This window comes from Coenobita brevimanus, chromosome 74, assembly GCF_032717465.1.
Source record: "Coenobita brevimanus isolate Jiangsu-jjx chromosome 74, ASM3271746v2, whole genome shotgun sequence".
NCBI classification, from domain to species: Eukaryota; Metazoa; Arthropoda; class Malacostraca; order Decapoda; family Coenobitidae; genus Coenobita; species Coenobita brevimanus.
Window position 1 is genome coordinate 25,064,750 of NC_137027.1, and position 11,626 is coordinate 25,076,375.

At 44.5% G+C, this 11,626-nt stretch overlaps 1 non-coding gene across 1 annotated transcript; it reads right to left on the minus strand.

The window, feature by feature from the left end:
• Positions 1 to 340: 340 nt before the first annotated feature.
• LOC145407928 (5S ribosomal RNA) lies at positions 341 to 459 on the minus strand. Its single transcript, XR_013898833.1, has one exon. It is a non-coding gene; the product is annotated as a 5S ribosomal RNA (ribosomal RNA).
• Between the last annotated feature and the right edge of the window lie 11,167 nt (positions 460 to 11,626).

The window sequence follows — 11,626 nt, forward strand, 5'->3', positions numbered from 1 at the left end:
AGCAAGAGAGAAAAAAAACGGAGGATGAACTATTGCAGCTGGAAAATGGATAAACACTTTGAAAGTGCGTGTGTGTCAAAAAAAAAAAAAAAAAAAAAAAAATGGAGCGTGGGAGTGCATAACAATGTCAGATTAACTGCATGAAAAAAAAAATAATAATAAGAACAGACGTCAAGAGCCGGGGGAAAAGGGGGATATAATGAAGGATGTCTGAGTGGGCGTAAATAGAATATCATTGCCAGACGCCATGTATCCCACACGGGGTGGGCAAGGGCTTAGAGTTAATTGTTTTACAGGGAGGGGCACTAATCCTCCACCAACCCCACTTGACACGTAGGGATGCCAACAGCATCTGGTGTTCCCAGGCGGTCACCCATCCAAGTACTAACCAGACCCAACGTTGCTTAACTTCGCTGATCGGACGGGAAGCGGTGTACTCAACGTGGTATGGCCGTAGCGACGGAGAAGCAAACTATGTGCGTGAAATGAGGTAATGTCAGCGCTGTAATTGATGGAGGACACGGTGAGGGTAAAGGCGATGCGTGGAGATGAGTGGTGGAGGAAGGTGATGCGTGGTGGAGATTAATGGTGGAGGGATGTGATGTGAAGGTGGGTGAAGTGGAGGGGGGTGGAGGTGAGTGGTGGATGGATGGAGGTGATGCGTCGTAATTAATGGTGGGCGGAGATGATGCATGGTGATGGGTGGTGGTGGTAGGTGATGTGTGATGGAGATTAGTGGAGAGTGGAGATGAGTAGTGGATGAAGGTGATGTGTAGTGGAGATACGTGTTGGAGGGAGATGATGTGGAGAGAGTGGAGATGAGTGGTGGAAGATGATGTCTGGTGGAGGGAGGTGATGAGTGGCGGGGATTAGTGATGAAATACGCAGTGTGTGGTGGGTATGAGTGGTGAAGGTGAGTGCTGGAGTGGAGGTGGCTTGAGCAATACGGGTGTAGGAGAGGAAAGACTAGCAGCTCTTAAGAGGATACTAGTGATTGAAGAAGAAAGGAATGAAAGGAGAGATATGTGAAACGTAAGAAAACAAGACACAACAAGACGATATGAGACGAAACGAAACTAAATATAACAATCAGAAAAGGAAAGAAAAATCAAGCGAGACGTATAACAAAGGAGAAACGACTTGATACGATACGTAATCTACTTAGAGAGAGAGAGAGAGAGAGAGAGAGAGAGAGAGAGAGCCTGGAGGAGAGTGACTACAGCGAAGAATATAAAACAGCAGGAAACGGAAGAAAGTTTCTTTCAAAGCGAAAGAAACCATCAGTCTAAAGGAACGAGAATCCAGGAAAAATTAATAAAAGAAATACAGAAAATGGAGAAACAGGATGGAGGACGAGAGGAGTGGAATGGAGAGAAGAGGGAAAGAGAAGAGAAGAGGCAGGTAAGAGGAGGGAAGGATAAGGAGTAAGGAGGGGAGAAGTCAGATGTAGAGAGCAAATGTGAGGAACAAGAAAAGATAGTGTGGGAGATGAATGGGAAGTGGAGGTGAAGGGTGGAGGGAGGAGGGAAGAGAAATGGAGAAGGGGACAAAAGAAGACAGAAGAAATGAGAGGGAAAGAGTAAGGGTGTGTGTGGAGGGGGGGGGGGATGGGATCGATAAAATCAATGTAGATAAGAAACTGTGGATGAGGTGGGGTGAGAGAGGCAAGATGTGATGAGGAGAGGGAGGAGGGAAGAGAAATGGAGAAGGAGACAAAAGAGGACAGAAGAAATGAGAGGGAAAGAGTAAGGGTGTGTGTGGAGGGGGGGGGGGAGGGGATGGGATCGATAAAATCAATGTAGATAAGAAACTGTGGATGAGGTGGGGTGAGAGAGGCAAGATGTGATGAGGAGAGGAAGGCGGAGAAGAAAATAGATAAAAAGAAGGAACAGGGGAGGAGAGGAGAGAGAAGGGTACCGGAGGAGAGGGAATGGGGACGAAAGGAAAGAGAAAGGTAAGAGCAGAGCAGAGGAAAGGGGAGGAGAGTGAAAGCAGAATGAAAAAATATGGGATGGGGGTGAAGCAAAAGAGCGTAGAAGGAGAAACGAGAGTGAGGATGCATGTGATAAAATCAATGTCGATATGACACAGTGCCCGGAAGTGATAATGAGTTGTACCTGGTTCATTTTATGACCAAAAGTTCGGTTTAGTGAATTCTCTACACTCTGGCTTCGGCTTTTCTGTCATTCTCTGACTAAATATATCTGTGCTGTTTACTTATCCCCTAATTCTAATGACTATCAAAAACTCTTCGACTATCTTACTGCTACGATGGGACACATCCTATCCATTTCTCTTTTCTCTGAAATCTTCATTCTAGGAGATTTCAATGTTCACCACCACCTTTGGCTCTCCTCTCCTTTCACTGATCCACCTGGTGAACAAGCCTACATCTTTTCTATTCTTAATGACCTAGAGCAGCTTGTACAGCACCCTACCCGTATCCCAGACCGCCTTAGAGAGAGCTCCAACATACTTGACCTCTTCCTTACAACTAATAATTCTGCTTACTCTGTTAATCTTTTCTCTCTGTTAGGCTCCTCCGATCACAACCTTATCACCTTAACCTGTCCTATCACTCCGGTACAGCCTGTGGACCCTCCACGGAAACGTCGTCTGTGGCATTTTGGAGCTGCTGATTGGGAGGTCCTCAGGCAGTACTTCTTTGATTTTCCCTGGAATGATTATTGCTTCCATGACCAGGAGCCATTTGGGTGTGCCTCGCGCATTGCGGAGGTTATTCTCTCGGGCATGGAAGCATACATTCCTTTCTCATATCCTTTGACTAACGCAAGAAAGGCTTCATTTAATCACGCTTGTTCTAATGCTGTCTGCAACAAGGAGAGGGCCTACAAAAGGTACCAGAGCCAACCCACCCCTGCATCACATCATCTTTACATTTCTGCCCGGAATCGTGCTCTGTTCTTTGCTCTGCTAAAAATAATTTCATCTGTACTAAGTGCTCTCAACTCTCCAACTCAAATTCTTCCCGCTCCTTCTGGCACCTTGCCAAAAACCTTTCTAACAACTTTACCTCATCATCCTTCTCTCCTCTTTTCTACTCTGATGGTTCTGTAGCTATTTCTTCAACTGATAAAGCAGATCTCTTCGCACAGACTTTCTCCTCCAATTCCACCTTAGATGATTCCGGTGCTGTTCCTCCATCACTTCCCCCCTCTGACTTCCTCTTGGCTGACATTAAAATTTCTTCAGCTGATGTATTTTCTGTTATCACTGGCCTCAATACTAACAAGGCATATGGGCTTGATGAAATCCCTCTTGTCTTTCTCAAGAACTGTGCTTCTGTGCTTATACCCTGCCTAGGCAAATTCTTTTGCCTTTGTCTGTCAAATTGTACCTTTCCTTCTTGCTGGAAGTTTGCTCTCATTCAGCCAGAACCAAAGAAGGGTGACCACTCACAACCCTCCAACTACCGTCCAATTGCTTTAACGTTCCGTATTTCAAAAGTTTTCGAGTCAATTGTCAATAGAGAATTTTTAAGGCATCTTTCCTATCACAACCTTCATTCTGATCGTCAGTACGGGATCCATCAGGGACGCTTCACTGGCGATCTTCTTACCTACCTTTCAGACTCCTGGTCATCCTCCTTTCGGGACTTTGGCAAAAGCTTTGCCATTGCATTTGACATCTCAAAGGCTTTCGATCGAGTTTGGCATAAATCTTTAATTTCCAAACTGCCCTCTTATGGTTTCTATCCTTCTATCTGTGCCTTCACCGCTAGCTTACTTTCTGGTCGTTCTATAGCCGCTGTTGTAGACGGCCATCGTTCTTCTCCTTGATCTATCAACAGAGGTGTTCCTCAGGGCTCTGTCCTATCACCAACTCTCTTCCTTTTATTCATCAATGACCTTCTAAGCTGTACATCTAACCCTATCCACTCATACGCTGATGACTCCATCCTTCACCTTTCCATTCGATTCCCGCAATGCCCATCTCAGCAGTTACTTCAACAAATAAGGGATGTGGCTATGGGACACCTAATGTCTGACTTGGCTCATATCTCTGACTGGGGTAAAAATAATCTGGTTGTTTTTAATGCATCTAAGACTCAGTTCTTACACCTATCAACCCGACAAAATCTTCCACAGGTATAACCACTAATGTTTAACCCGCGGCGTCCCGTCGACGTTCTTTAACATCCTCACGTTTTGTCACTGCCAATCCTGTCGACGTACTTTAATGCGCCGCAATTGCAAAGTCCATAATTTGCACAATTTTCAAAATTCGCGCGAGATTTTCGATTCGCCCACCTAGCCAAGCCTGCCCTACCTGCCACCAGGCAGGCAGCCTCCCAGACCCCGCATGACCCGCACACGCCCTTGTCTCGGTCACTCGCCTGTTAGCAGTGACCCAGGTCAGACATGGCGCGTAAAAGTCTCTCTGAGGACGAAATACAATCCGCCCTCGATGCCTTCACTGGAGATAGTGATTCTCCACTAGATGACGTTGTGGAGGATCGGGATTATGTGCAGCCTGAGGAAGAAATAACCAGCAGTGATGAGGAGGTCCCTTCGCCGAGGAAAAAGCGGTATTTTATGTATTTTAAGGTGAGGGAAGGCCAGCCTGGACCCCATACACATGCACGGATCTCTCTCCAGCCCTCGAGAGAGATTCTGATGAGGACGAGGACGAGGACGAGGACGGCAGCTTAGGACGTGATGTTGCCTCGTGGTTGGGGAAGGAGAAAATTTCACCTCGAGGATCAGAAGGTGCGGCGAGAAGGCAAATCAGGTATGGTCCTTCTTTATTGTCTGGGGAAGGCGAAAGTGGTGTGACGGAAGTTAGGGGTGAAAGGGAAAGTGGTGTGGCGGGAGTGAGTGGTGAAAGGGAAAGTGGTGTGAGGGAGGCAGCATGAGCACGTGGTGTACGTGGGCATAGGGGAGGCGAGGTGGGGCCGCTCCCCAGCATGTCTTTCGCCCCACAATATTCCCTCACTTCCTCCCCACAGCCCCAGGATGTAGGGAAAGGAAGGAAAGGGAAGGGAAAGGGGAAAGGAAAAGGGAGAGGGAAGAGAAGTGCGAGTGATGAAGGGCGCCGCTCTCCACCTCCCCAACCTCCCCCACCACCCTCCCCTTCCCATCCTGATGAAGGCGATGATGGGGACGAGGCTGGAGATGGTAGTGTGTCGTGGAACTGGGAAGATGGGAGTAATTTTACTCCCATCATTCACCCTCTCACTGAGGAGTGGCAGTCTGGTTGCACGGCTCGAGGTGTGCATGCGGGCTCCACTAGGGTGGATTTCTTCCACCTGTTCTTTGTGGAGGCGTTTGTGGGCCGCATAGTGGAGCAGACGAACCTCTTTGCAAGAAGCCAGCGCCGTGAAAGTGAACGTCTGGGTACAACCAGCAGGCATTCCCAGCAATATGACTATCCTGTAACCCTTTCTGAGATGTTCTTATTTTTTGCCATGGTTCTCTTGATGGGTATTGTAAGGAAAAATCAAATTCCGTCATACTGGACCACTGACCCAATGACCAGCACACCTTTCTTTGGAAAGGTAATGGGTCGTAATAGATTTCAGCAGATTCTCAGCCGCCTCCACTTTTTTTATGCAGACGACCCAGCTAATGCAAATAACACTGGTAAAATGAGGAGAATTAGGCTTGTTTTTGATCACCTACGGGAAATGTTCCGCTCCTCATTTTATCCTTACAGAGACCTCGTCATAGACGAGAGTCTTGTGTTGTGGAGAGGGAATATTTCCTTTCATCAGTACATACCCAGCAAGAGACACCGTTTCGGGTTCAAGATCTTTGTTACGTGTGACTGTAAAACTGGTTACGTGCAAGACATAGTCTTGTATATGGGCGCACAGACAGACATAACAGAAGATCGTAGTATTGGATTCTCAGGGGCCGTGGTGAAGACAATGACAGAGGAGTACCTTCATCGTGGTCATGTGTTGTACCTGGACAACTGGTACACTAGCCCTCCTCTCACTCGGTTCCTCCACCGCACGACACCGGAGTCTGTGGTACAGTAAAGAGAAACCGTCGCCATATGGTCAAGATAGGGAGGAAACTTGACAAGAACGAGGTGGTTTTCTTCCAGGCAAATAACATCCTTGCCACCCTGTGGAACCACAACAGGGAAGTTTGCCTCCTGTCGACTGTACACAGCCCCCTGATGCACCACACAGACTCCGTTGATCACCGTAGCGAGAGGAGGCGCCACTTCTGGAAACCTGAGTCAGTACTTGACTATAATCTCAACATGAGGCAAGTGGATCAGTCAGACTCCATGATTCCAGTGTGGACTGTGCCAGGACCACGATGAAGTGGTACAAAAAGCTCTTTTTCCACTTGCTCGACATCACAGTCCTCAATGCACACTACCCCCACGCCATGACAATGGGAATCTCTGAGACCTTTGAGGGGTTTGTGAGGGAGCTGTCACGTGAAATTAACGCCAGGTACGCACAGGACAGGCCCACACACTGCACACGCACACCCATGGCTGCCCAGACTCCCCTACGCCTCGCAGGACGCCACTACCCAAGTACTATCCCTTCTCAACCAAACCGTCGTAAACCCCAGCGCCACTACCATGTATGCAAGCACTCGACAGTAAGACCAGCCGCTCAGAGAAAAGACACAAGGTACGAGTGTGCAGAGTGCAATGTTGCGTTGTGCCTTCAGCCCTGTTTCAAAGAGTATCATAACTATCTACACTACTGATTCTGTGTGGGATGGCGATATGACGCTCAGTATAATGGTAAGGCCAATCAGTATGTGATAAGATTTATATAAAGTTGAAACGTGGATATTTTTTGTGGCAAAATATTATATAAGTTGAGAAATAGTGTAAGTTGAAAGAAGTGATATCACAACTACACCCACTGTGTAAATCTGCGAAAATATGACGCTCAGTATAACAGTCTGGTCTGTAAATATGTGATAACAATGATATAAAGTGGAAACGGGTGTAATGTTAGCAGGAAAGTAATGTATAAGTTGAAAAATAGTGTACGTTGTAACAATTGATATCACGAGTACACCCGCTGTGTAAATCTGCGAAAATATTACGCTCAGTAGAACAGTCGGGTCTGTAAATACGTGATAGCAATGATATAAAGTGGAAAAGGGTGTAATGTTAGTGGGAAAGTAATTTATAAGTTGAATAATAGTGTAAGCTGAAACAAACGATATTGCGATTACACTCACTATGTAAATATGCGATAATATGACACTCAGTAGAATAGTAAGGTCTCCAATTATGTGACAGCAATGACATAAAGTGGAAACATGTGAAATGTTAGTGAAGAAGTATTATATAATTAGAAAAATAGGTTGTAAGTTGAAATAATAGTCATAGCGACTTCACCTGCTGTGTTATTAGGCACTATTATTACGCTAAATATTATCGTAAGGCCTGAAACTATCTCAAAACAGTTCTCTAAAGTGGAAAAGGGTATAATGTTATTGGAAAAGTATTATGTAGGTTGAAAAAACACAACGCGAGTTGAAACAACAGTCACAGCGAGTTCACTCACTTCGTAAATATGCGCTAACGTTACGCTAAATGTTATCGAAAGGCCAGTGAATATGTAAAAACAGTTCTATAAAGTGGAAAATGGTATAATGTTATCGGAGATGTATTATGTAAGTTGAAGAAAATGATATGTATGATGAATCAGCAATGTTAGCGATTCATCTGTGAACAGTTTGGCCGATTTCGCTCGGTTTGCCCGATGGAACAATACTTATTTCACCTCTGTTTTTGTATGAAATCCAATTTACTCTTGTACCAAATGTTTTTTTGTTTGTAATAAATACATATCTACCTACTTTTATTGGTTTCCCAGACTTATAATACCACAGTAAACGTGAGAGCCACAGACCACCTCCACAGAACACGGTACCAGGTGTAATGAAGGTATACCTGTTTAGGCCACTTATGGACCCCGGTGAACACCTTCTTTGTGACTGACCATTGTTTCTGACCAAAAGCGGAAGTTTGAGCCAAAAAAATTTTGGTCCAAAAATGGTCGGGATTGAGGGGTGTCAGTGGTGAAAAAGTGGTCGGGACAGGGCAGGTTAATAATATTCAACTTAATCTTGCATCATCCTTGAACATGCTTGGGGTTTCATTTACTCGGGACTTATCTTGGAAAGATCATATTACATCTCTTGTAAAATCTGCTTCCAAGAGATTGGGTGTGCTAAGCCAACTCCGTTCTTTCTTTACCCCTGCACAACTGTTGACTCTATACAGGGGTTTTATCTTCCCCTGTGTGGAGTACAACTCTCATGTGTGGGGAGGCTCCCCACATACAGTTCTTCTCAATAGGGTGGAGTCAAAGGCTTTTTGTCTCATTAACTCTCCTCCTCTTACTGACTCCCTTCAACCTGTGTCTCTTGGCTACACTGTTGCATCTTTATCTCTTTTCTATTGTTACTTTAATAGTCACTGCTCCTCTGAACTGTCTGCATGCATTCCACCACCTCTACGACGGGCGCTTAGCACCCGTCTAGCAGGAAACTCTCATCCCTTATCTGTCCAACTCTCTAATGCAAGAGTTAACCGTTACTCCCAGTCCTTCATTTATGCAACAGGTCATCACTGGAACTGTCTCCCTCTGTCTGTATTTCCTGCTGCCTATGATCTGTCTTTCAAACGCAGTGTGTCCAGGCATCTCGAAATGATCGCATCTTGAATTTGGCTCTCTTTTGTATTTTGTTTTTCTCTTGGAGGGAACTGTTATTGCGGGCTCATTGCCTTTGGGTCCTTCTTCCTCACATAAAAAAAAAAAAAAAAGGGTATAGCCGTTCCCATGTGAACGTGATCAGAATGAAGATAAAGTTACCTAGTGCTTAAGTCATTTTTTCTTTCTATTGTAATTTATTAGTATTAAGTCTACAATATTAAAATCTCGAGCGGGTAGGAACATGTGCATATGGTCACGTAATCCAGCATCATGTACACAGGCGCAAAGGGGTGTGAGGCACGATGATTTTCAGTGTTTTTTCGATGCAAGGGTATAGAGAGAGAGTGTTGGAGAGTAATTATTGTAATTAGGGTATGTAATTTTTCGGTCAATCAATTGTAAGGGGAAGGGCATCACAGTGAGTCTATCTCGAGTCTATAGTAATGAAATTTTTAAATTGTGTAAGCCGTCATCCTGCCCCCCCTCCCCTTTCCACCATGCAATATTCGGGTGTCACTTACCGACTTTGAAACGTGGCGGATGGTCGGTGCTGTAGTCATTCTCCCCCCCCCCCCTCCAAGGAATTCTGTAATTTGATAATATTGATCTTTGATATGTTGAAGCATGAATAAGTGATACTCACGAGTGTAACAGTGACGAAAATTGAGAAATAGACTTGGGTTAATATGAAGTGTTGTCGTCCCCCAGGAAGTGTCTTGCTTTATGACGTGAGGTGACGCCATTGGCCTCATTTGACGAGCAAGTCCAGAGTTCCCGCTCTCCTCCCTTGTATTCTGTGAACTGGATACTGAGGTATTTCCCATATATTTGTGTACTGTACTTTATATTATTATTTAGTGTGTAACTGGAATATGAGAATGTAGCTAAGAAACAGAGTTCTGTCTGGAACTCAGTTAAATGTGTGATTTTTGTGGGCCAAGTATCAGGTGCCCTGGAACTGTAAATTGATTATTTATATGTGTTGGGATGACTTTGCAACTCAGTACTTATTAGGTCTGTGTTAGTTGTGAGTTAATGTTCACGTTGTTACTTTGTTAGGCACAATGATATCGACTCAATGATGTTTTTCATGGTTAGAATAGGGTTATTCATGCCTGTTTTAGTACTTTTCGTCTATGTTATCCCTACAATATGTATTATTTTGAGCAGACCTATGAGTCTGTAGTGCCATGTGTTATTGTTTCTAATTGAAGTACCGAGTGTTGTAAATCATGCTTCTTTATTATGAGAGTTTCTCGTTCACCTGAAGGGATTACTTGCATTAGAGAGAATAGTCATTCACTGTGCATATTATTTCTAGCGGGTCCCAGTGTGGAAGTCAAGGTCCAAGTGTGGAAGTCAAGGTCAAGCATGTCAGAAGACTGGACCAGTGAACTGTGAGTTCAGAGGGACGATTATGAAGAGCTACATTGGTCTGAACCTGGGACAAGGGAGCTAAGTTTTGTGGAATTTGATTTAGGGCCATATGTTTGTTGAATAACGTGCCACCTGATTCAGGATTATTCTGTAAGGCTAGTAGATGGGAAGATTTCTACTCTTTTTTTTGTCTTGTTAATGCACATTTCCTCTCACTTGAACTTTACTGTTTGTATAACCCTTGAGAACTGGTGGTATAGAGTTGACCTAGTAGCCTGTTAATGTGTAACCCAGGAGTATTTTGGGAAATCACGAAGGTCGGGCTCGGGTTGGCCGAGTTGGAGACTGACCCTGTCAGTTTGGCATGCTACCACTCTTATCTTGACCACTCGAAAAGTAACAAACGCAATCGAAGAGGCTGCTGGTGGGAGAGAGTCTTCGTCAATGTGAGTTCCCAATGGTTCCAGCATGCACTGGTGATCACCAGTGACTTGATTTTTGTCCCTTGTGACCACGCTAAACTGTGGATCACACAGCGTACTCGTACAAGTGGTGTTGCAGGATTGGGATGACTTATTAATGCGAGGGTAATTAAACTGCTAAGCAATAACTGAGAGGTCATCTAAAGGATTGTCCTTACATCTAATTAAGCTAATAGCTCATCTCCCAATTCTCAAAGATATATGTACTTGGTATTACATGTAGTGTGTACTATTTTGGTGTTGCAGTTGGGCATTTTATTAGTCGAGCTTCACCTGCTAGGGTTGCTGATGTTTGTATAATTCATGATGGAGTCCCAGGCTGAAAAATTAATTGACCTTGAGACTGAAATGCCTGAGGGAGTAGGTGTAAAGCAGAAACCATCCACCATTGATGAGTGTTTTGAGCGTATTAGAGCTTTGGAGGAGTTGTTAAGCCCACACGGACTCACCCCGACTAAGATTGGAGACCCATCACAGTACATCCCCATAAAATCTGGAAATCCATTTAAGCAGTCAACTGCACAGTGGTCAAATTTGATTGTAGGAGGTATGCAGAGCTATCAGGTAAATTCGGTAGTACTAGACCGCAAGGATGCTGACGTTCTAAGGATAAGTGAAATGTATGGTCTACATACTAGGACCCTGGTGGATCACTTTTAATCCAGGTGGAGTCAGTGACTGCCAGCTTAGAACAGCGGAAGATGGTAGAGCTCAATCATATGGACACAAAGTTGCAGTACACCTAGATGATAGATGTATGATGTATATATTGTATATAATCACTTTTTTTTTTTTTTTTCTGAGCACGTTTTGTCTTTGCCTTAACTGGCTGGGAACATAGAGTCAGGTATGCCTTTCCAGGTCTCTTCAGACTGTACCTGCATATTTGTTTTTTACCAGTACCTATGGGTTATAACTTTGGGTTGATTAATAGGGTTGAGTAGTTGTTTAGGGTATGTCCAGCTTTTGGAGAGATAAGGCTTGGAAGCTATTTTGTCAAATCGAGTACATCATGATGTACAACCGTCGTTCTTGCCTTGCCTCGATTCTTTTTTTTAGGTTAGATTGTTAGGCTTAGGGAAAATGAGATCTCACAGTT